Here is a 24,257-nt window from a genome sequence, read left to right as displayed (position 1 = left end):
CTGAGTATAACTACCATGAGCAGGAATATAGCCTAATCATAATTTCTAACATGAAAGCAGTCAAGTTCTAGTAGAGAGGAATGCATATAAACATAATTAAAGGCTATTAGACTTCACAGTCTCCCGGGACGGACCAAGTCTCACCCTCAGGGCATACACCCACACGCCCGTCACCTGGCATGGGTGCCACCTCCAAACAGTCATATCATACCAAACTCCGGGTTTCATACCCTCAAAACCAGATTTAAAACTGTTACTTACCTCAAACCGATCAAATCCCTACTCCGCGATGCTCTTGCCCCTCGATTTGGTCTTCAAATGCTCCGAATCTATTCACAATCAGTACAATACCATCAATTTATGTTAAAGGAATGAATTCCACAAGAAAAACTACCAATTTAGACCAAAACCCCGAAATTGGCTCAAACCCGGCCCCGGGCCCACGTCTCGAAATTCTACAAAGTTACAAAACTTGAAAGCCCATTCACTCCCGAGTCTAACCATACTAAATTCATCAAAATCCGACCTCATTTGATCCCTCAAATCCCCAAATTATTCTCTCCAAAATCCCAAGCCCTAATCCCTTATTTCACGCCAAAAATCATACTAATTAGGTGAGAAATTAACTGAAAAACACCATAGCTAATGATAATAGAGCTCAAGCAATTTACCTCAGTGAATACACTTGAATCCCCTTCAAAAATCACTCCAAAAGCTCCAAAAACCGACTTGAAAATGGTGGAAATGAACCAAAATTCGCGAGGTGTTCAATTTATAGTTCCAGCCCAGGTCCTTCGCACCTGCGGCCAAATATGCATACCTGTGGTGCCGCATCTGCGCAAAAACCTCCGCACCTGCGGAAAATCATTAAAGCCCAAAATTTTACACCTACGCTCCATATCCGCATCTGCGACCACGCAGATGTGGAAAAGACCTCGCACCTGCGGCCACTGCCTGACCTCCTCACTTCCGCTTCTGCGGGCATCTATACGCATCTGCGGACTCACATATGCGACCTCTCCTACGCATTTGCGGACCCAACCTACCTCAACACTGTCTGCACCTGCAAACTCCTACGTGAATCTGCGACCTCGCACCTGCGGCTCCCCCTCCGCAGGTGCGGAAATACCAGTAGCAATAGCTTCAGCTGCATTTTCCAACTTCAAATAATCCGTTAACCACTTGGAATCACCCCGAGCCCCTCGAGACCTCAACTAAACATACCAACAAGTAATATATCAACATACGAACTTAGTCGAACTTTCGAAACACTAAAAACAACATCAAAACACCAAATTACCCTCGGATTCAAGCCTAAGAACTTCTAAACTATGAAATTCGACAATCGATGCCAAAACCAACCAAACCACTTCCGAATGACCTCAAATTTCACATGCAAGTCACAAATGACACCAAAAACCTACTCCAACTTCCGAAAATCCATTCCGACCCCGATATCAAATTTTCCACTGCCGACCGAAATTGCCAAATTTTCAACTTTCGCCAATTCAAGCCTAATTCCACTACGGACCTCCAAATCATATTCTGGATGCGCTCCTAAGTCCAAAATCTCCTAACAAAGCTAATGGAACCATCAGAATTCAAATCCGAGATCATTTACCCATAAGTCAACATTCAGTTGACTTTTTCAACTTAAGCTTCTACTTTAGAGACTAAGTGTCTCAATCCACTCCGAAACCACTCCGAACTCGAACCAACTAACCCGGTATATCATAATATAGCTGAAAAGCACAAAAGGAAGTAGAAATGGGGGAAACAGGGCTATAACTCTCGAAACAACTGGCCGGATTGTTACATCCTTCCCCTCTTAAACAACCGTTCGTCCTCGAACGGGTCTAGAAACATACATGGAGTCTCGAATAGGCGTGGATATCTGCTCCACATCTCCCACTCGATCTCCCAGGTGGCCTCCTCCACAGGTTGACCTCTCCATTGCACCTTCACCGAAGCCACGTCCTTTGACCTCAACTTTCGCACCTGCCGATCTAAAATGGCCACTGGCTCCACATCATAACTCATATCACCCTCCAACTAAACCATGCTGAAGTCTAAAATATGGGACGGATCGCCAACATACTTTCGGAGCATGGAAACATTAAACACTAGATGCACACTCGACAAGTTGGGTGGCAAGACAAGCTTATAAGCCACCTCTCCTATCCTATGAAGCACCTCAAACGGCCCAATGAACCGGGGGCTCAACTTTCCCCTCTTTCCAAACCTCATAACACCCTACATGGGTGATACCTTCAGCAAAAACTTCTCCCCAACCATAAAAGACACATCACGGACCTTCCTATCCGCGTAGCTCTTCTGCCTAGACTGCGCCATGCGAAGCCGCTCCTGAATCAATTTCACCTTATCTAATGCATCCTGGACCAAGTCTGTACCCAAGAGCCTAGCCTCACCCGACTCAAACCATCCTACCGGAGATCTATACCTCCTCCCATATAAATCCTCGTACGGAGCCATCTGAATACTCGACTGATAATTGTTGTTATATGCAAACTCCGCAAGCGACAAGAACTGGTCCCATGAACCCTTAAAGTTAATGACACAAGTGCGCAACATGTCCTCCAATATCTGAATAGTGCGCTCGGACTGCCCGTCCGTCTGAGGGTGAAAAGTTGTGCTCAACTCAACCTGAGTACCCAACTCTCACTGCACGGCCCTCCAAAACTTCGATGTAAACTAGGTACCTCTATCTGAAATGATGGAAATTGGAACACCATGCAGGCGAACAACCTCTCGGATATAAATCTCAGCCAATCGCTCTGAAGTGTAAGTAGTACTAACTGGAATGAAGTGAGAGGACTTGGTCAACCGATCCGCAATCACCCAAATAACATCGAACTTCCTTTTAATCCGTGGGAGCCCAACTACGAAGTCCATGGTGATCCGCTCCCACTTCCACTCTGGGATCTCTAACCTCTGAAGCAAGCCACCCGGTATCTGATTTTCATACTTAACCTGCTGACAGTTGAGACATCGAGCCATAAACCCAACTATATCTTTCTTCATCCTCCTCCACCAATAGTGCTGCCTCAAATCCTGGTACATCTTCGCGACACCCGGATGGATGGAATACCGCGAGCTGTGGGCCTCCTCAAGAATCAACTCCCTGAGCCCATCTACATTAGGCACACATATCCGGCCCTGCATCCTTAACACGCCGTCATCACCAATGGTCATATACCTAGCATCACCTCGCTGAACCCTGTCCTGAAGAACGAGCAAGTGGGGGTCATCATACTGACGCTCCCTGATACGGTCATAAAGAGAAGACCCGGAGACCACACAAGCCAAAACCCGACTCGGCTCCGAAATATCCAATCTGACAAGCTGGCCCGCTAAGGCCTGAACATCCAATGCCAAGGGTCTCTCTGCTGCTGGGAGATATGCTAAACTCCCCAAACTCTTCGCCCAGCGACTCAAAGCATCGGCCACCACATTGGCCTTCCCCAGATGGTACAAAATAGTGATATCATAGTCCTTAAGAAGCTCCAACTACCTCCGCTGACGCAAATTAAGATCCTTCTGCTTCAACAGATACTACAAACTCTGGTGATCAGTATAGATATCACAATGAACCCCATACAAATAATGACGCCAAATTTTCAAGGTGTGAACAATGGCTACTAACTCAAGATCATGGACAAGATAGTTCTTCTCATGGGTATTCAACTGGCGCGAGGCATAGGCAATCACCCTACCCTTCTGCATCAGAACACATCCAATACCTACCCTCGAGGCATTATAATACACTGTGTAAGAACCTGAAGCTGATGGCAGAACTAACACTGGAGCTGTGGTCAAAGCAGTCTTGAGCTTCTGAAAGCTCTCCTCACACTCATTCGACCACCTGAATGGAGCACCCTTTTGGGTCAATTTGGTCAAGGGCGATGTAATATATGAAAATCCCTCTATAAAGCGACTGTAATAACCCGCCAAACCAAGAAAGCTCCTAATCTTCGTGGATGAGGACGGTCTAGGCCAACTCTGCACTGCCTCTATCTTCTTCGGATCCACCTGAATACCCTCACTGGACACCACGTGCCCCGAGAATGCTACTGAACCGAGCCAAAACTCACACTTGGAGAACTTTGCATAAAGTTTCTCCTCCCTCAATCTCTGCAATACAACCCTCAAATGCTGGGCATGCTCCTCCTGGCTACGAGAGTACACCAGGATGTCATCAATGAATACAATAACGAATGAGACCAAATAGGGCTGGAATACACTGTTCATCAAATGCATGAATGGTGCTGGGGCATTGGTCAGCCCAAAAGACATCACCAAGAACTCATAATTGCCATAACGAGTCTTGAAAGATGTCTTAAGAATATCCGAATCTCGAATATTCAGCTGGTGATAACCGGACCTCAAATCAATCTTGGAGAACACCCTCGCTCCCTGAAGCTGGTCAAATAAATCATCAATACGAGGCAAAGGATACTTGTTCTTGACTGTGACCTTGTTCAACTGCCTGTAATCAATGCACATCCTCATGGAACTATCCTTCTTCTTTACAAATAGAAACAGTGCACCCCAAGGTGACACACTAGGCCGAATAAACCCTTTATCAAGGAGTTCCTGAAGATGTTCCTTCAACTCCTTCAACTCCGCCGGTGCCATACGATATGGTGGAATAGAAATGGGCTGAGTGCCCGGCACCAAATCAATACCGAAGTCAATATCTATGTCAGACGGCATGTCCGGCAGGTTTGCAGGAAACACATCCGAAAAATCACGTACCACCGAAACAGAATCAATGGCAGGAGTCTCTGCACTAACATCCCTCACAAATGCCAAATACGATAGGAAACCCTTCTCAACCATACGTTGAGCCTTCAAATATGAAATCACCCTACTAGATACATAATCTATATAACCGCTCTACTCAACCCTCGAAAATCTCGGCATCGCCAACGTCATGGTCTTAGCATGACAATCTAGAACAGCATGACATGGAGATAACCAATCCATACCCAATATCATATCGAAGTCAACCATACTGAGCAACAAAAGGTTCACTTGGGTCTCCAGACCCCCAATAGTCATCACACATGACTGATATACACGGTATACAACAATAGTATCGCTCACAAGAGTAGATACATGAACAGTTGAAACTAAAGACTCACGGGCATATCCAGAAAATGGGCGAAATACGAGGAAACATATGAATACGTGGAACCAGGGTCAAATAATACAAAGGCATCTCTGTGACAAACTGAGATAATACCTGTAATCACAGCATCTGAAGTAATAGCATCTGGTCTGGTAGGGAGGGCATAGAAACGGGCCTGACCACCCCCTGATCTGCCTCCCCCTCTCGGGCGATCCCTAGCTGACTGAGCTCCACCCCTAGCTGGGTGGGTGGGTGGTGGAGGAACTGGTGCTGGTGCCATCGGCCGAGTACTCCGCTGTGGAGTCCCACCCAATAGCCTAGGGAAATCTCTCATAATGTGACCAAAATCTCCGCACTCGAAACAACCCCTCCTCTGACGAAACTGCTGCTCCTGATGCCCAAAAGAACTACCCAAAGATACCTGAGCGGGCGGGGCATGATGAGAACTCTGCGCTGGGAGTGCACTGAATGATGACTGGCCCTGCTGATGACTGTAAGAACCATGGCCAGATGATGCACCACGGTGAAATGGCCGAGCTGTCTGAGCATGTCTGAAATGGCGACCTCTACCGTGCTGGAACTGAACCCCAAAAGGAGCACCGCTAAATCCACCCTGACCACGAGGCCTCTTGGCCTTCCTCTCAACCCTCTCCTGACCGCGAACCATCTAAATATGCTGAGCAATGTCGACAACCTCATCAAAGGTAGCACCAGACACCCTCTCTCTGGTCATAAGCAATCGTAACTGAAAAGTAAGACCATCTATAAACCTCATGATCCTCTCCATGTCTGTGGGAACCAACCAGATAGCATGACGGGCCAACTCCAAGAATCGTATCTCATACTTCATCACAGACATATCACCCTGGCGAAGCTTCTCAAACTGTCTGCGCAGCTCCTCTCTGCGGTACTGAGGCACGAAGTTCTCCAAAAAGACCACGGAGAACTGCTACCAAGTAAGGGGTGATGCGCTAATAGGCCTAAGCCTCTCGTAAGTCTCCCACCATCTGAGTGCAGCCCCAGAAAACTGGAAAGTAGTGAATGAGACCCCACAAGTCTCCAGAATACCAGCTGTACGGAGTATCCTCTAACATCTGTCCAAGAAGTCCTGGGCATCCTCTCTCTCTGTGCCACTGAAAGGTGGAGGCTGAAGTCTCCCAAACCTCTCCAACCTACCCTGATCATCCTCAGGCATAGAAGGAACCACATAGTTATGAGCAGCTGCAACCGGCTGGGCTGGTGGTGCCCCCGGTGTCTGAAATCCTTGAACAACCTGCTCGGGTGTGCGAGCGGCAGGAGTCTGAGTGCCTCCCCCGGTATGAGAAGTGGCTGAGACCGTCGAGATAGAGACCGCCTGAGCAAGGCCGGTACACGCTGTCAGAATCTGAGCTAGGGCCTCCTGGAGGCCTGGAATCACAATAGGCACAGGTGGTGCCTGAGCTGGTGCATCAACAACTGGAACCTGGTCCTGATCTGGGACAATTGGTGGATCTGCAGGTACTGCCCCAGCTGTTGTACGGGCTGCACCTCTTCCCTACCACGACCTCTACTGTGGCTTCGGCCTCTCACGTCCCAGGCTGGTGGTACTGGTGGCTGGCTCTCCTGACCGGTAGCATGAGTCCTCACCATCTGTGAGAGAATGAAACAATAAGTATTTAATTACTAGAATAAATAGATTCGCACGACAAGAATCAAAGAATGTGAAATTTTCCTAAGGGTTCTACAGCCTCTCGAAGATAAGTACAGACGTCTCCGTACTGATCCGCAAGACTCTACTAAACTCGCTCATGACTCGTGAGACCTATGTAACCTAGGCTCTGATACCAACTTGTCACGACCCAAAACCTAACCCGTCATGATGGCGCCTATCGTGGTACTAGGCAAGATGACCTTTCCAAAACTCTTTCAAAATTTAACAGAAGTGAATTAAGACATTTAAAATATCCGGAGTTTTTCACATATACGGGGTAAAAACCAAATAAAAACATAAGAGCGGAAGAATAGCCCTACATCAGGGTTGTCACTAAGTCATGAGCATCTAGATAACCAAACTAATACAACCAGTATCTAAGTATCAATACAAGACAGAAAGAAATATAGAAGGAGAGACAAGGTCATGCGGACGCCAACAGCTACCTCGTAGTCTCCGGTACTCGATCGCGCCCGAACTCAACGATCTCCGTGATCAAACACACCTGGATCTGCACATGAAGTGCAGGGTGTAGCATGAGTACAACTAACTCAGCAAGTAGCAGAAATAAATAAGAAACTGAGAAGCAGTGACGAGCTATACAGTACAATTCATTTTAAAAGTTTTCAGTAAAGAGTGAACATGCTTTCAAATCCTGTGGTATAAGTCAAATCAGTTCATGCTCATTTAAAACAGATATGAATCTTCCAGAAATTTAACAACAACAACAAATAATAACTAAGTGCAAAAATAAATAAAAGCAAGTACAACATCTCAAGGTAGCAGTCACTCAACCCATCTCAACAACTCACACTCTCGGCTCTCAGCCCCCGATCCCTATTTATAGTCGACCGCACTCACTGAGGGAGTGCACAGACTCATGAGGGGCTCCTACAGCCCAAGCGCTATAAGCACGGATAACTCACGTGTTGCACGGACAACTCACGTGCTATAATATCATATCTGGATCTGCACGGACAACTCACGTGCTGCACAGACAACTCACGTGCTACACCGACAACACATGTGCTATAATAATATCTGGATCCGTAGGGCCAACTCACATGCCATAGTATAAACATAAGGATCCACACGGACAACTCACGTTCCATATAACAATGCCCCACAACCAGACCCCAGGCCTTACTCGGTCATGAACCTCTCTAGTCTCACAGCTCTCAATAAAGAAAGGGGAAAACAGCCCAAATCAAAGTGTTACAGTATATCATCAGGGAAAACAAATAACAGAGACTGAGGTAAACATGTACAGAAATCACTATGACTTAGTATAACTACCATGAGCAGGAATATAGCCTAAGCATGATTTCTAACATGAAAGCAGTCAAGTTCAAGTAGAGAGGAATGCATATAAACACAATTAAAGGCTATTAGACTTCACAGTCTCCCGGGACGGACCAAGTATCACCCTCACGGAGTACACCCACACGCCCGTCACCTGGCATGGGTGTCACCTCCAAACAGTCATATCATACCAAACTCCGGGTTTCATACCCTCAAAACCAGATTTAAAACTGTTACTTACCTCAAACCGATCGAATCCCTACTCCGCGATGCTCTTGCCCCTTGATTCGGTCTCTTAATGCTCCGAATCTATTCACAATCAGTACAATACCATCAATTTATGTTAAAGGAATGAATTCCACAAGAAAAATTACCAATTTAGACCAAAAACCCGAAATTGGCTCAAACCCAGCCCCCGGGCCTACGTCTCAAAATCCGACAAAAATTACAAAACTTGAAAGCCCATTCACTCACGAGTCTACTCATACTAAATTCATCAAAATCCGACCTCATTTGGTCCCTCAAATTCCCAAATTACTCTCTCCAAAATCCCAAGACCTAACCCCTTATTTCACTCCAAAAATCCTACTAATTAGGTGAGCAATTAATGGGAAAACACTATATCTAATGATAATAGAGTTCAAGCAACTTACCTCACTGAATACCCTTCAATCCCCTTCAAAAATCACTCCAAAAGCTCCAAACACCGACTTGAAAATTGTGAAAATGAACCAAAATTCGCGAAGTGTTCAGTTTATAGTTCCTGTCCAGGTCCTTCGCACCTGCGGCCAAATATGCGCACCTGCGGAAAAACCTCCGCACCTGAGAAAAATCATTAAAGCCCAAAACTTCTCACCTGCGCTCCATATCCACATCTGCGACCACGAAGGTGCGAAAAAGACCTCGCACCTGCGGCCACTGCCTGACCTCCTCACTTCCGCTTCTACGGGCATCTATCCGTATCTATGGATTCGTAGATGCGACCTCTCCTACTCACCTGTGGACCCAGACTACCTTAATACTATCCGCACCTACGAACTCCTACGCGTACCTGCTGCTTCCCCTCCGCAGGTGCGGAAATACCAGTAGTAGCAGCTTCAGCTGCATTTTCCAACTTCAAACAATTCATTAACCACCTGGAATCACCCCGAGCCCCTCAGGACCTCAACCAAACATACAAACAAGTCATATATCAACATAAAAACTTAGTCGAACCTTCGAAACACTCAAAACAATATCAAAAAATCAAATTAACCTCGGATTCAAGCCTAAGAACTTCTAAACTACCAAATTCGACAACTGATGCCGAAACTTACCAAATCACGTCCGAATAACCTCAAATTTTACACACACATCACAAATGACACAACGAACCTACTCCAACTTCCAGAAATCCATTCCGACCCCGATATCAATTTTTTCACTGCCGACCGAAATCGCTAAATTTCCAACTTTCGCCAATTCAAGCCTAATTTCACTACGGACCTCCAAATCACATTCCGGACGCGCTCCTAAGTCCAAAATCACATAACAAAGCTAATGGAACCATCAGAATTCAAATTCGAGATCGTTTACATATAAATCAATAACCGGTTGACTTTTCCAACTTAAGCTTCTATTTTAGGGACTAAGTGTCTCAATCCACTTCGAAACCACTCCGGAACTAAACCAACTAACCCAGTATATCATAATATAGCTGAAAAATACAAAAGGAAGCAGAAATGGGGGAAACGAGGCTATAACTCTCGAAACGACCGGCCGGGCCGTTACATTTATTTTAAAAGAAATTTGCTTTATTCAAATCTAGATGCAGTGTTTTAAAGAATTATAATTATATGTTTTAAATGTGAAAGAGTTTATAGTTATATTGTAACGACCCGGCCGGTCGTTTCGAGAGTTATAGCTCCGTTTCCCCCATTTCTGCTTCTTTTGTGCTTTACAACTATATTATGTCTTACGGGGTTGGTTGGTTCGGGTCCGGAGTGGTTTTGGAGTGAATTGTGACACTTAGTCTCTTAATTGGAAGCTTAAGTTGGAAAAGTCGACTGGATGTTGACTTGTGGGAAAAGGACCTCGGATTTGGATTTTTATGGTTCCGTTAGCTCCGTTAGGTGATTTTGGACTTAAGAGCACGTCCGAAATATGATTTGGTGGTCCGTAGTAGAATTAGGCTTGAATTGACAAAATTTTGGCAATTTTGATCGGCAGTGAAAATTTTGATATCGGGGTCGGATTGGATTTCCGGAAATTGAAATAGGTTCGTGGTGTCATTTTTGACTTGTGTGTAAAATTTAAGGTCAATCTGACGTGGTTTGATAGGTTTCGGCGTCGTTGTGGGATTCAGAAGTTTAGAAGTTCTTTAGGGTTGAATCCAAGTATAATTTGGTATTTTGATGTGGTTTTGAGGTATTCAAAGGTTCGACTAAGTTCGTATCGAGCTATAGGACTTTTTGTTATGATTGGTTGAGGTCCCGGAGGCGTCAGAGTGATTTCGGGTGGTTAACGGCTTGATGGGAGTTGAAAAATTGCAGCTGAAGCTGCTGCTACTGGTGTAACCACACCTAGGAGTGGGAACCGTAGGTACGAGCCCGCAGAAGCGAAGGAGGAGCCGCAGATGCGGCTAAGAAGGATCTGGGCAGAGGACGTAGGTGCGATGGCATTCCCGCACCTGCGATGGTCGCAGAAGCGGATTTAGGGGCGCAAGTGCTAGTTTGGACCGCATCTGCGATACTTGTTGAATTGACTGCTAATTGTTATCTTGTACTTGTGTGTTATATCTCCGTTCCCTCTCATTTCTTGTTGATACTTGTTGTATTCTCTATTTGGGTTAATTATTATGATATTCTGTGAGCCCGAGGGGCTGGAGAGGTTAGTGACTGAGATAGGGCCTGAGTGCCGAGCTGCGAGCTATGAGGTATATTGGATCGAGTTGCACACCGTAATAATATTAGATCGGGTTGCACGCCGTAACAATATTGGATCGGGCTGCGCGCCGCAGTAATGCTGAAGCGGATTGCACGCCGCAACAGTATTGGATCGGGCTGCGCGCCGCAGTAATATAGCGCTTGGGCTGAAGGAGCCCCTTCGGAGTCTGTACACCCCTAATGAGTGGAGATACCTTTTGAGAGTGTGTATTGAGGGGTGAGAGCCGAGAGTATGAGCTGTTGAGATGAGTTGAGTGACTGCTGCCTTGAGAGGCTATACTTGCTTTTATTTATTATTGCACTTATTTATTATCTGTTGTTGTTGTGAAATTTCTGGAAGATTCATATATGTTTTACTTGAGCTCGAACTGATTTGACTTATACTACCGAATTTGAAAGCATGTTCACTCTTTACTGAAAACTTTTGAAATGAACTGTATTTTTATAGCTCCTTACTGCTTCTCAGTTCATTATTTAATTCTGTTACTTGGTGAGTTGGTTGTACTCATACTACACCCTGCACTTTATGTGCTGATCCAGGTGTGTACGGTTCTGGCGGTCACTGAGTTCGTACGCGAGCTGATTATCAGAGACTTACGAGGTAGCTGCCGGCGTCTGCAGTCCTTGTTTCTCCTTTCTTATTATCTTTTCTCTCTTGTATTGGTATTTGGCACAGACTGCAGTAAACTCTGTTTCTAGATTGGTTGTCAGATGCTCATGACTTAGTGACACCCCGATGTCGGGCTATCATTCAGCATCTGCGGAGCCGCAAACACTGCCTTCGCTCCTATGATCAAGTGACCGCATCCGCGCTCTTCGCGGGTGCGAGAACTATATCGCACCTGCGGTCCAAACTGGCACCCGTGTTCCTAAATCCGCTTCTGCGACTATCGCAGGTGCGGGAATGCCATCGCACCGGCATCCTCTGCCCAGATCCCCCTTAGCCGCATCTGCGGCTTCTCCTTCGCTTCTGCGGGCTCGCACCTGCGGTTCCCACTCCGCAGGTGCGGTTACACCAGTAGCAGCAGCTTCAGCTGCAATTCCTCAACTCCCATCAAGCCGTTAACCACCCGAAATCACTCCGAGGCCTCCGGGACCTCAACCAATCATACCAACAAGTCCTATTACCCAATACGAACTTAGTCGAACCTTTGAATCTCTCAAAACCACATCAAAACACCAAATTACACCTAGATTCAAACCCAAAGAATTTCTAAACTTCCCAATTCCACAACGACGCCGAAACCTACCAAACCACGTCCGATTGATCTTAAATTTTACACATAAATAAAAAATGACACCACGAACCTATTCCAACTTCCGAAAATCCAATCCAACCCCGATATCAAAATTTCCACTACCGGCCAAAATCACCAAAATTCCAACTTTCTCCAATTCAAGCCTAATTCTACTACGGACCTCCAAATCACATTCCGGACGCGCTCCTAAGTCCAAAATAACCTAACTGAGCTAACAGAACTATAAAAATTCAAATCCGAGATCGTTTTCCCACAAGTCGACATCCGGTCGACTTTTCCAACTTAAGCTTCCAAGTAAGAGACTAAGTGTCTCAATTCACTCCAAAACCACTCCGGACCCGAACCAACCAACCCGATAATACATAATACAACTGTAAAGCACAAAAGAAGCAGAAATGGGGGAAACGGGGATATAACTCTCGAAACGACCGGCCGAGTCATTACACATATGGAGTAGTTTTTGTTTTTGCCAGAGGAGAAGTAGTATTTAAATAATTAGAAAAGATAACAAAAGTTCCTAATATGATTGCATATGATCATTAACCGAATTAAGTATGATAACATAATAAAAAAAGATAAATTTTTATTTTTAATTTAAATTCGAATTTTAAAACTTTATCTATAAATTCTAAATTATCTTTTAATTCAAATTCACTTTATATATATATATATATATATATATATATATATATATATATATATATATATATATATATATTATATTTGTATTTGACTAACATAGTCAAATATAGAATAAAGTTCTCATATACTATTGACATTTATTTGCTTGTCACTTGGCTTAACCATAATGCCAATTATATATGGCAACTTTATTCCTTTAATATATATATATAGATTATGGCATACTGCTATGATTATAGTAAATTTTCTGGAATAGTGCCTACTTATGTTTTTCCCCCAAAAATATTTTGGAAATCAAATTAGGCCCAATGACCCTTGCAGGTCATGCCTTGTAAAGACATTGTTCTATATAAATAAACACCAATCCAAACATAAATCATTACACACATAACCATACAAATTAAAATCGGCTATAAATTAACTAGTAAAATTAACATCCTAATCTATTACATGAATGGTCACTTCTGAATTGTACAAGCTGCACTTGAAAGAAGCAGATATAATTTCTAGAGATAAGCAGCTGATTCTTCTCAACAAACCCCATAAAATTACTTTAAAAATTCTACTAATTTTAATTTTTAAGCTGTATGTAAGACCTATTAATGATCAGATCTGTAAGTATAACAAACTATTATATCATAAAAAAACAACTTGTGGATCAGCTACGTAGCATAAGAAAAACACCAGTGTCATGACCCGATAAGTCATCTAGAGCTTTAACCCCTAAATTCTGTGTTTCGAAACCTCAAATAGCTCCTTTTAACATTTCTCGATTTGCGTGCACAGTTCGTGTCTTTTTTCCGGAATACCTTTATGTGAAAAACTGATTAAAATGTGAATTCATGCCTTAAAAATTTATTTGAGTTGACTTCGGTCAAAATTTTGAGCAAACAGACCCAGATCTGTATTTTGACGGTCCCAGTGGGTCCGTATCGTGATTTGGGACTTGGGCGTATGTCACGACCCAAAATTCAAAAAGGCCGTGATGGCGCCGGACACCACTGTCAGGCAAGCCAACCATAATCAATTAACTTAAATATCCATTTTAGTATTTTTGAAATAAAATTTTCTTTAATAAAACTGTATAGATAAAACTCATAGAGTAAATGATAAATATTTTTGCAACTAAATTTCTAAACAATTCACAATCATTCCCAAAATCCGGTGTCACAAATACATGAGCATTTACTAGGGAATTAAAAATAAAATACAACATCTGTCTAGAATACCAATTAGATAGGAAGAATATAATAACTTTGAAGGAAACTCTGTTAGCTGCGGATTGTAATATAGAATGCAGCTCACCTATGTCCTCACAATTATTAACTACACCTCTGCGCCCACAAAGCTGCTATACATATATGTACATGCACAATAAAATATGCAGCAAGTACAGTATGAGTACGAAAATAACGTGTACCCAGTAAGTATCAAGCCTAATCTCGAAGTGGTAGAGACGAGATAGCCGACTTTGACACTCACTATGGGTCAATAATAATAATTGAAATAAATTATAATTATTCAAATCAGCATGGTTCATAGAGTTAACAATAATTTTATTCAATTAGCAGAAATAATAAAAATCCTTCAAATGCAATAATTTTCTAATTTATTTATTTAAATCATGCAATTTCAATAAAACTTTCAATTTATCAAATAACTTTATAAACTGCAATTCAATTTCAATAAATTTTCAATTTATCAATTAAATCTTATTTACAGGAATAACAATTAATTCCTTAACAAGCAAGAATAATAATTCATTAAATTCTAAGGATTTTCTAATTTATCAATTAGCTTCGCAAGTTAAAATAAATTATTAAAGTATCGTGTAATTATTATTATTAAGCACGATTTTTGTCGAGGACGTACGACTCGATCCAGAGTGTCGTGTACACTGCCGAGGGACGTGCAGCGCGATCCATAGATGCATCTATCCTGCCGAGGCGTTCGGCCCGCTCCACAAGAAAGGAGGACATTTTCTTATGTACCTCCGGAAGGAGAGTATATTTTTTATGAGATAAATTCGGGAGAAGAATAATTTCTTTTAATAATTAATTGATTTAAACAGAAAATCAAACATATGAGATTTTCATCCTTTAGTATCTTTATCTAACAATTCACAATATATTCATATATATCAATTAATATTAATTAATCAAGGAATATAATTTACACAAGTAATTCATGATTTGAGTCCTAAACTATCCGGACTTTAGCATTAATAGTAGCTACGCATGGACTCTCGTCATCTCATGCGTACGTAGCCCCCGCAATTAGCAACACTTATTCAAATTAATCCCTATGGGGTAATTTTTCCCTCACAAGATTAGACAAGAGACTTACCTCGTCTCAAAGTCCACTTTCCAATTATCGCGTCACGTAAATTTCTCGATTCGATGCCGAAAAATCCGAAACTATCCAAAAGTTATATAAAATAATTAATATATGTTCAATAAATTCGAAATTCATCTATTAAATAAATTACCCTATCCAAAATGGTAAAATTTCTAAAATTCACCCCGGGCCCACGTGCTCGGATTCTGGAAATTTTCGGATGAAAATGTTACCCATAATCTCAAGAACTTGAATATATAATTTCTACCCAATTTCATAATCATTTCCGTGGTGAAAAATTAAAAATACCAATTTCTAGGTTTTTCTTCAAAACTCCAAATTTCTATAAATTTTTATGTCTAAATCCATATATAAACCATGTATTTAACTTGCAATAGGTGTGAATTAACTTACCTCCAAGTTGCTAGGTGAATGCTCCTCTCAAGAAATTCCCAAGATCGTCCAAGAATGAAGAAATGAGCAAACATGCTCAAATCCCAGCTTTAAACACTCACTGCCCAGCGATCATCGCGCCCGCGGCAAAATTTTTCGCACCTGCGGCTTCGCACCCGCGATGGATTTTTCGCATCTGCGGCTTCGCACCCGCGATGAATTTTTCGCACATGCGGCTTCGCATCTGCGATGGATTTTTTGCATCCCCAGCTTCGCACCCGCGATGGAGTTTTCGCACCCACGATCACACCAGATATCAGCTGCCTCAACTCTTCTTCAAATTCCAAATTCGATCCGTTAACCACCCGGAATTCACCCGAGGCCCTCGGGATCTCAACCAAATATACCAACAAGTCCTACAATATCATACGAACTTATTTGAAACCTCAAATCACATAAAACGATGCTAAAACCACGAATTATGCTCCAATTCAAGCTTAATGAAACTTAAAATTTCCAACTTCTACATTCGATATCGAAACCTATCAAATCAAATCCGATTGACCTCAAATTTTGCACACAAGTCATAAATGACATAACAGAGCTATAAAAATTTTCGGAACTGTATTCCGACTCCGGTATCAAAAAGTCAACTCCCCAGTCAAACTTTCAAACTTAAATTCTTGTTTTAGCCATTTCAAGCCCAATTTCACTACGGACTTTCAAATAAAATTTCGATCATGCTCCTAAGTCCAAAATCACCATACGGAGCTGTTAGAATCATCAAAATTCTATTCCGGGGTTGTCTGTACATAATTCGACATCTGGTCACTATTTAAACTTAAACTTTTTAATTGTTTCATCAAAATTCCATATCTCGGGCTAGGGACCTCAGAATTTGATTCCGGGCATACGCCCAAGTCCCAAATTATGTACGGACCTACCGAAGCTGTCAAAATACTGATCCGAGTCCGTTTGCTCAAAAAGTTGACCAAAGTCAAATTTGGCCTTTTAAAGCCAACTTAAGGAACCAAGTGTTCCGATTTCAACCCAAACACTTACAAATCCCGAACCAACCATCCCCACAAGTCATAAATCATTTAAAGCACATACGAAAAGTTTTATTTAGGAGAACGGGGTTCTAAAAGTCAAAACGACCGATTGGGTCGTTACAACGTATGCCCGAAATCGAATTCGGAGGTCCCTAGCTCGAGTTATCGCAATTTGTTAAAAATTTAAAGTTTAAAGGTTTAGAGAATTTATGAATTTGACCGAAGTTTGATTTTATAGCTACCAGATCCGGATTCTTGTTGCGGAGCTTAGTATAGGTTCATTACTATTTTTATGACTTTTCTACAAAATTTGGTGCAAAACGGAGTTGATTTGACGTGATCTGGTTGTTAAAATGAAAATTCTTAAGTTTCATTAAAAATTTCATTCTTTTTGGTATTCGATTCGTATTTCTAGGTGTTATTTTGGTATTTTGATCACGCGAGCGAGTTCGTATGATATTTTTGGACTTGTGTGCATGTTTGATTTGGAGCCCCGAGGGCTTGGGTGAGTTTCGTATATGCTACATGGTGAATTTGGACTTAGAGTCATAGTTGATGCCTTTTTTCTTCTAGTTTCTGTTGCAGATCTCGTATTTGCTAAGAAGACCTCGCATTTGCGAGCATGGGCTGGGGGCTGGTTTCTCGCATTTGCGAGTACGCTGCCGCATTTGTGATAGAGGCAGGTTCGCATTTGCGAACAAGTAGTTTGCATTTGCGATGAGGACTGGGGGAAAGCTAGTTCGCATTTGCGATCAATTTGGCCGCATTTGCGGTAAGGCCCAGTTCGTATTTGCGAACAATCATCACAAATGAGATGATAGCAGAGGTGCGGGTTGTTTCGCATTTGCAAAGAAAATCTCGCATTTGCGGGGTTCGTAATTGCGACATCTGCGCCTGGTCAAAAGCTGAGTTGGACGGGATTTTGGTTCATTCTTTCAAATTTTCAACGCTAAAAACCTTAGAGGCAATTTTCCCAAGAGATTTTCCTTCCTCAATTCATTGGTAAGTGACTATAACTTACTTTCTTTCAATTATCCACTATATTTCATAAGATTTCAACCTTAAATCTAGGTTTTTCATGGTAGAAATTGGGGATTTGGGGAGAATTAGGAGTTTTTGTAAAATTAGAATTTAGACCTTGAATTGAGGTCTGATTTTGAAACAAATTACATAACCGGGCTCGGGGGTGAATGGGTAATCGAATTTTGGTCCGAATTTTGAGGTTTTGACCAAGCGAGCTCGGGGTTGACTTTTTCAATAATGACCTAAATTAAACCTCTTTCATTCGTGGGTAGTTCCTAAGGCTTATTTTGAATCGTTTGGTTAATAATTGCTAGATTTGGTTGGTTCAGAGGATTGTTCAAAAGGCAAGGCCATGGTTGGACTATGAGTCGATTGCGAAACGAGGTAAGTGTCATGGTTAACCTTGACTTGAGGGATTAGGACTTATTTGCCTATTTGCTACATGTTTAAATGTGTGGGTACAACGTATATGTAAGGTGACGAGTACCTATGCGTTATTGTTGGGTTAAAGCATGCGGGTGAGACTTATTTCCTTGTAATTTATTGTCGTCTTTGATTATGATATCCATGCTTAGACTAGTTTATTACTTAATTGATCGTTCTTTCCGCATTTATGAACTATTTGTGATGATTGAATATGTTTGGAAGTTGAGGTTCGGTATTTTGGAACCATTGTTGACGTAATGTTTATTCTTGCTTATTCTATCTCCCAAATGTTTATATTCATTGCTACATAGTAAGGGAGAGTGTTAAAGCACGAAAGGTGATGACGTGCCGTTTATTGCTTCATTTACTGATTAATACTTGGCGAGAAAGAGAGTTAAAGCACAAAAGGTAAAGTCGTGCCGTATTTATCATTTCACGGAGAGGTTAAAAGTAAAAGCACGAAAGGTGATGCCATGCCATTATTATTATTTCATGGTGAGGTTGAAAGAAAAACGGAAGCAAGTAGTGTTGTCACGACCCAATTTTCCCTCCGTTGGGTATCGTGATGGCACTTAGTCTTAGGGACTAGGTAAGCCTAACATTTACTGAATAACAATAATAATTAAATAACATCTAACAATTTTTGAAATACAAATCTCTATAAAATTTACAATTCCCAAAATAGGTATTACAAGTCATAAGCTCTATAGAGTTTGCTACAATTTTCTAAATACAACTGTTTGAAATAAAGTAAACAGTGTAAATACAAATCAGAAGGTGACTCTAAAGCCTGCGAATCTAGCAGCAGGTTTACCTTGAGTCTCCACAGCAACAATCTGCACGGCTAGCTAATGACCAACTGACTTCGAAATACCTGGATCTGCACAAAAATGTGCAAAAGTGTAGTATGAGTACACCACGGAGGTACCCAACAAGTATCAAGACTAACCTCAGTGGAGTAGTGACGAGGAATAATTAAGATACCTACTGGACTAAATAAACTGAACAAGTGTAAGTATAGGAACAACAAAGTATGATATCTACATAAAGACTATGCGAAATGGCAAATAATACGGTAATTGCAATAAGAAAGGAACACAACAATTATCAACGGAATACCATAGTAATGACATAGAAGAAAGAACGAAAACACAGCCTAAATCCGATAATCATAGATAAAGAAAGGACAAGTAATAACTCAACAAAAATGATCGCTTTCACATAAGGTTTTAGTCAATAAACTCCACGAGGTACCGAACCTCAGACTATTCACAACTCACGGGTCCCAATATCTGAAACCTAACATTTGGCATCCTGTGCCCTCATTACACTTCATAATCGCACTGACGACTCACGTGCCCAATAACACAAGAGGGATGCTGGGTATATACGTTCTTTATAGCATTTCCATCTCATACCCTCTTTATGCGCTTAGTAGCATTTCCGACTGATATACCCATTCTGCAAGCCCTTCCGCGAATCTAAAGATATTTCTCCCTTTCCTCCAATACTGCACCGCATACCCGATGACATGGAACATTCCCAGCTCCATTTGCAATCCACTGTGAAGGTTCGATCCTTAACCACACAACGGACCCAAAATCCGTAGGCATTGCACTTTAATTCTTGAACCCACTAGAACCATTGTTGAGAGTCACCCACTCTGACCTGATCCTGAATCTAACCAACTTCAACGCTCTGCTAGCACATGAACACACTCTCAAAGAAGCAACCATCTGAATTCTTTTCCTTGTATAGTACATCCACAAGAAGCATAAACTCGGAGTCTTCCCAAATCCTGCACCTCAATCGATAAGGCAGAATTTAGCACACATTCATCAATTTTGCTGCTCAATTTACCCCTGGTGTTTCCTTTTCTTAGTCACAAATAATCCAACAATGCACCGATAGCCAGAAGCTGCACAAGCCGATAACCACGTGATCCAATCATAGACGGTGGGGCTCCCTCACTTAGCTTTAAGCTACTATCACATAATATAGAGCCCACAACGATTCCCCCTTCTCATTTACCATGATCCCGCACTGTTAACCCGCAGAATTCCTGGTAGTTTCTTATTAAACTTTTCATGAACATCCCGAATTATCAGCTATAATCATATACTAGACCTTCCGCTTTGTAGTACGTAGAGATCTTCGAAGAACTTCATCAAATCACACACCCGTTGACCTTCCCACAAGGAATATCCCACCTGTGGTATTCCCTGCTGACATCTCCCAATGACGCTGCACTGGGTGCAACTACCACGCATTTAGTAACCCTTCCGAGACCATGCTCATCCACCAGCTGTATAAGCCCATTCATTCCCTATTGACATTAACTGAGAGTTCAACAATATCATCCGAACTCAAGTCATGTTGCATCTGAACGATAATCAATTCTTCACACCCCTCTTCATTTCAAGCAAACTCCTTCTTGCCATATTCAATCTTTCTCCATAAAATGACCATTATTCCAAATAAAATACGTAGACCAAATCATCTTTCATCATGATTCCAAAATCGCTCAGCACTTTCTCAAGGTATTTGGCTATCCTACCACAGCATCCATATGCTAATTTGCCACTCTTACTTCAGTTAAACCATCCTCTTTAAACAACGTATCAACCTCTCCTTCTCATACTTGACCTATTAGTACTCAACCACCGCGAAATACTTCCTGCCATGACTTCCCTCATACTTGCTACAAAATGTTGCGTCAAATCAAAAAATCCATCTCTGTAGCACCTGAACAAATAGGTTGCTACCGACTCTAAGCCTCTTCAAAGATCGTCTTCCTCGAGCCATCAATATTAGAAATACCAATTTGATTTTGAACCGCTACACACAGCTATCCCTGGCAACCGCCCCTCAAGCACCATTCCACAACACCCTGCCCCAAAGGCAAAAATCCAAGAAGACCGTAACACCTGCGAACCGTAATGCATTCCAACAAGGACAGCGACACCACATCGCAATGAAAATTCCACTACGCTCCAAAATATCAAGTCTCATAAGTTCATCAACCAAACCTAAACATTCATAGTCCAATTGCCTTTCCTTTTGCTGGAATTAAATACTGAATCTCTAAATCATGCTCTGAGAGATCCTCTCTTCAAGCCATTCACTGCCTCAACACATAAACGAGCACCTTATCATTACACCAACATTGTGCGATAACAACGCATAGACATCATAGCAATCCGTGCACAGTCCCGAAGCCATAGAAAATACAGATATTGAGCTGGAACAAAAGAACATCCTTCCGCAAGGCGACGATAATAGCCTGCCCGAACACGCAGGGAAAAACATCTTGCACCATGTCTGCAGTACCATTACAACTCCTCGATGCCCAATTGATAACAAGCACTTCGCGTCGCATAAGATTGAGTAGGAAGGAATTAAAGGCACAAGCCTCAATGGAATCAAATCGCACGATGAGGAAATCAAGAAGGGAATTGCTCCTAACAGCCCTGTAGCCTCTCAAAAATAAGTACAGACGTCTCCGTACCGATCCACAAGACTCTACTAGACTTGCTCATGACCCGTGAGACCTAAGTGAACCTAACACTCTGAGACCAAGTTGTCATGACCCAAAATCCACTATAGGTCGTGAGGGCGCCTAACACTGCCGTCAGGCAAGCCAACAACGATTCATCAATTTAATTACTCAATTTAGTATTTTGAAATCATATTTTTTCCTTTATTGAATAGTATAAAATAGAATTTAAAGAGTAAATGAAAATATATACGCGAACCACAATAATGAATAGCCTGAAAGAACCCCCAAATCCCGGTGTCAAAAGTGCATGAGCATTTTCTAAAGAGTGCAGTAATAATACAACATATGTCCCGAATGTATTAAGACAGAATAAAATAAATAGTACAATAGAGACTCGGTGGTCAGCGAAGCATAGCCTGAAATGTAGCTCACATTAAGTCTTCTCAACAGGTGCGCCTATGCGCCAAGGCGATCATCAATGAACCTGTCAGATCCTGTATATTTAGTGCGGAAATGCAACATGAGTATGTAGATCAACGCGTACCCAATAAGTATCTAGCCTAACCCCGAAGAAGTAGTGATGAGGGGTTGACATCGACACTTAATAGAGGTCGAAGCAATAATATCGTAATCCATAACAGGTATGAAGTGCACAACAATAGCGAAGTAAATCTGTAAATCTCAAAAGTTTCCATTTGTTTTCTTTAAAGTATGAATTTCTCAATTTTGTATTCTATCTTAATATCTTCGAAAGTTGTCAAGTGTCATCATCAAATAAACCCGAAGTACCGTATAAAATGTCGGGCATCAGTAGAGAGGTTAACTCGTGAATATTCGGGCTACAAGCGATATAACGCATGATTCTACCGAGGGACATTCGGCCCGATTCGGAATAATGTGTACACTGCCGAGGGACGAGCGGCATGATCCATAGATGCATCTATATACTGCCGAGGCATTCGGCCTACTCCACAAGCAAAGGAGGGAAGTTACCAAATTACGAGACACGTGTTTACTATATCATACATGAGTACAAAATGGATATAATCTTTATTGTTTCTTAAATAACTCGCCCACAACTCAAAGTATTAAGGCTTGGCCTAGTATACATATGTTTATTTCTAAATCAATTTCACTTATAACCTCAATTAATTAAGCCAGCAAAAATGAGTTCAAATAATTCAAATATTACTTGATAAGATCCTAAGTCTACCCGGACATAAACATGTTGTAGCTAAGTATGTAATCTCGTCACCTCATGCATACGTATCACCCACAACTAGTTGAACATAACAATAAATATCGCCTGGGGGTAGTTTCCCCCTCACAAAGTTAGACAGGAGACTTACCTCGCTCCGAAGTTCCATAACTGGCTCCAACGCCACTCCAATACCTCAAACCGATGCCCATTGGTCCAAAAATATTCAAACAACGTGCAAAGCAATCAAAAATATACTCTAATACCCATAGTTAATCAATTTAAACAATTTCCAACTCCGCTCGAAAAATCTATAAAATCAACCCTCGGGCCCACGTGCCCGGATTCTAAAAAGTTTCCAAGGATAACTTTACCCACAATACCACGAACTCAAATATATGATTTATTCCAAATTCCATGTCCAATTTCGTGGTAAAAATCCAAAAATACCAATTTCTAGGTTTCTTTTAAAATCTTACAATTTCTACCAATTTTCATGCTTGAATCCATATAAAAACCATGTATTTAATTCACAATATGAAGAATTCACTTACCCCATTATAGTTGATGAAGATGGCACTCCAAAAATGCTCCAAAATCGGGTCCCATGGACAAAATAAGAAGAAAATGGGCCAAATCCCGTTTTTAAAAGAACCTTCTGCCTAGACGATTTTTCGCATCTGCGGTTCACTAGCCACTTCTGCGAAGTTCACTCTTACTGACCAATCGCTTCTGTGGTCTCAACCCCGCTTCTGCTAGTGCGCATCTACGCAAGAGCGTCCGCTTCTGCGGACCAGCCTCCCCACTCATTCCAGCTTCTGCGCCAAATGCACCGCATCTGTGGACATGCATGTGCGGATAGGACCTCTGCCTGCTTCCTACTTGACCGCTTCTGCGATCTCCTTCTTGCTACTGCAGGCTCGCATCTGCAGTGCCCACCCCGCAAGTGCGATTACACCAGCATCTGCCAACTTCAGCAAATTCTTTAAGTTCAAAAATTGATCCGTTAATCACCCGAAATCCACCCGAGGCCTCTGATACCTCAACCAAACATACCACCCGTCCTATAACACAATACGAACTTAATCGAACCTTCCAATCACCTCAAACAGCATCAAAAACACGAATCACACATAGATTCAAGCCTAATGAACTTTAAAACTTCCAATTTCTACAATCGACGCTGAAACCTATCAAATCACATCCTATTGACCCCAAATTTTGCACACAAGTCACAAATGACACCACAGACCTACTCCAACTTCTGAAATCGGAATCCGACCCCAATATCAAAAAGTCCACTCCCGGTCAAACTTAAGAATTTCTTAAACTTTTAAAATATCAACCTTCCATAATAAGC

Source organism: Nicotiana tabacum, chromosome 24 (genome assembly GCF_000715075.1).
Source record: "Nicotiana tabacum cultivar K326 chromosome 24, ASM71507v2, whole genome shotgun sequence".
Lineage (NCBI taxonomy): Eukaryota > Viridiplantae > Streptophyta > Magnoliopsida > Solanales > Solanaceae > Nicotiana > Nicotiana tabacum.
The sequence above is the reverse complement of the archived record's forward strand: the minus strand, read 5'-3'. Positions refer to the sequence as shown.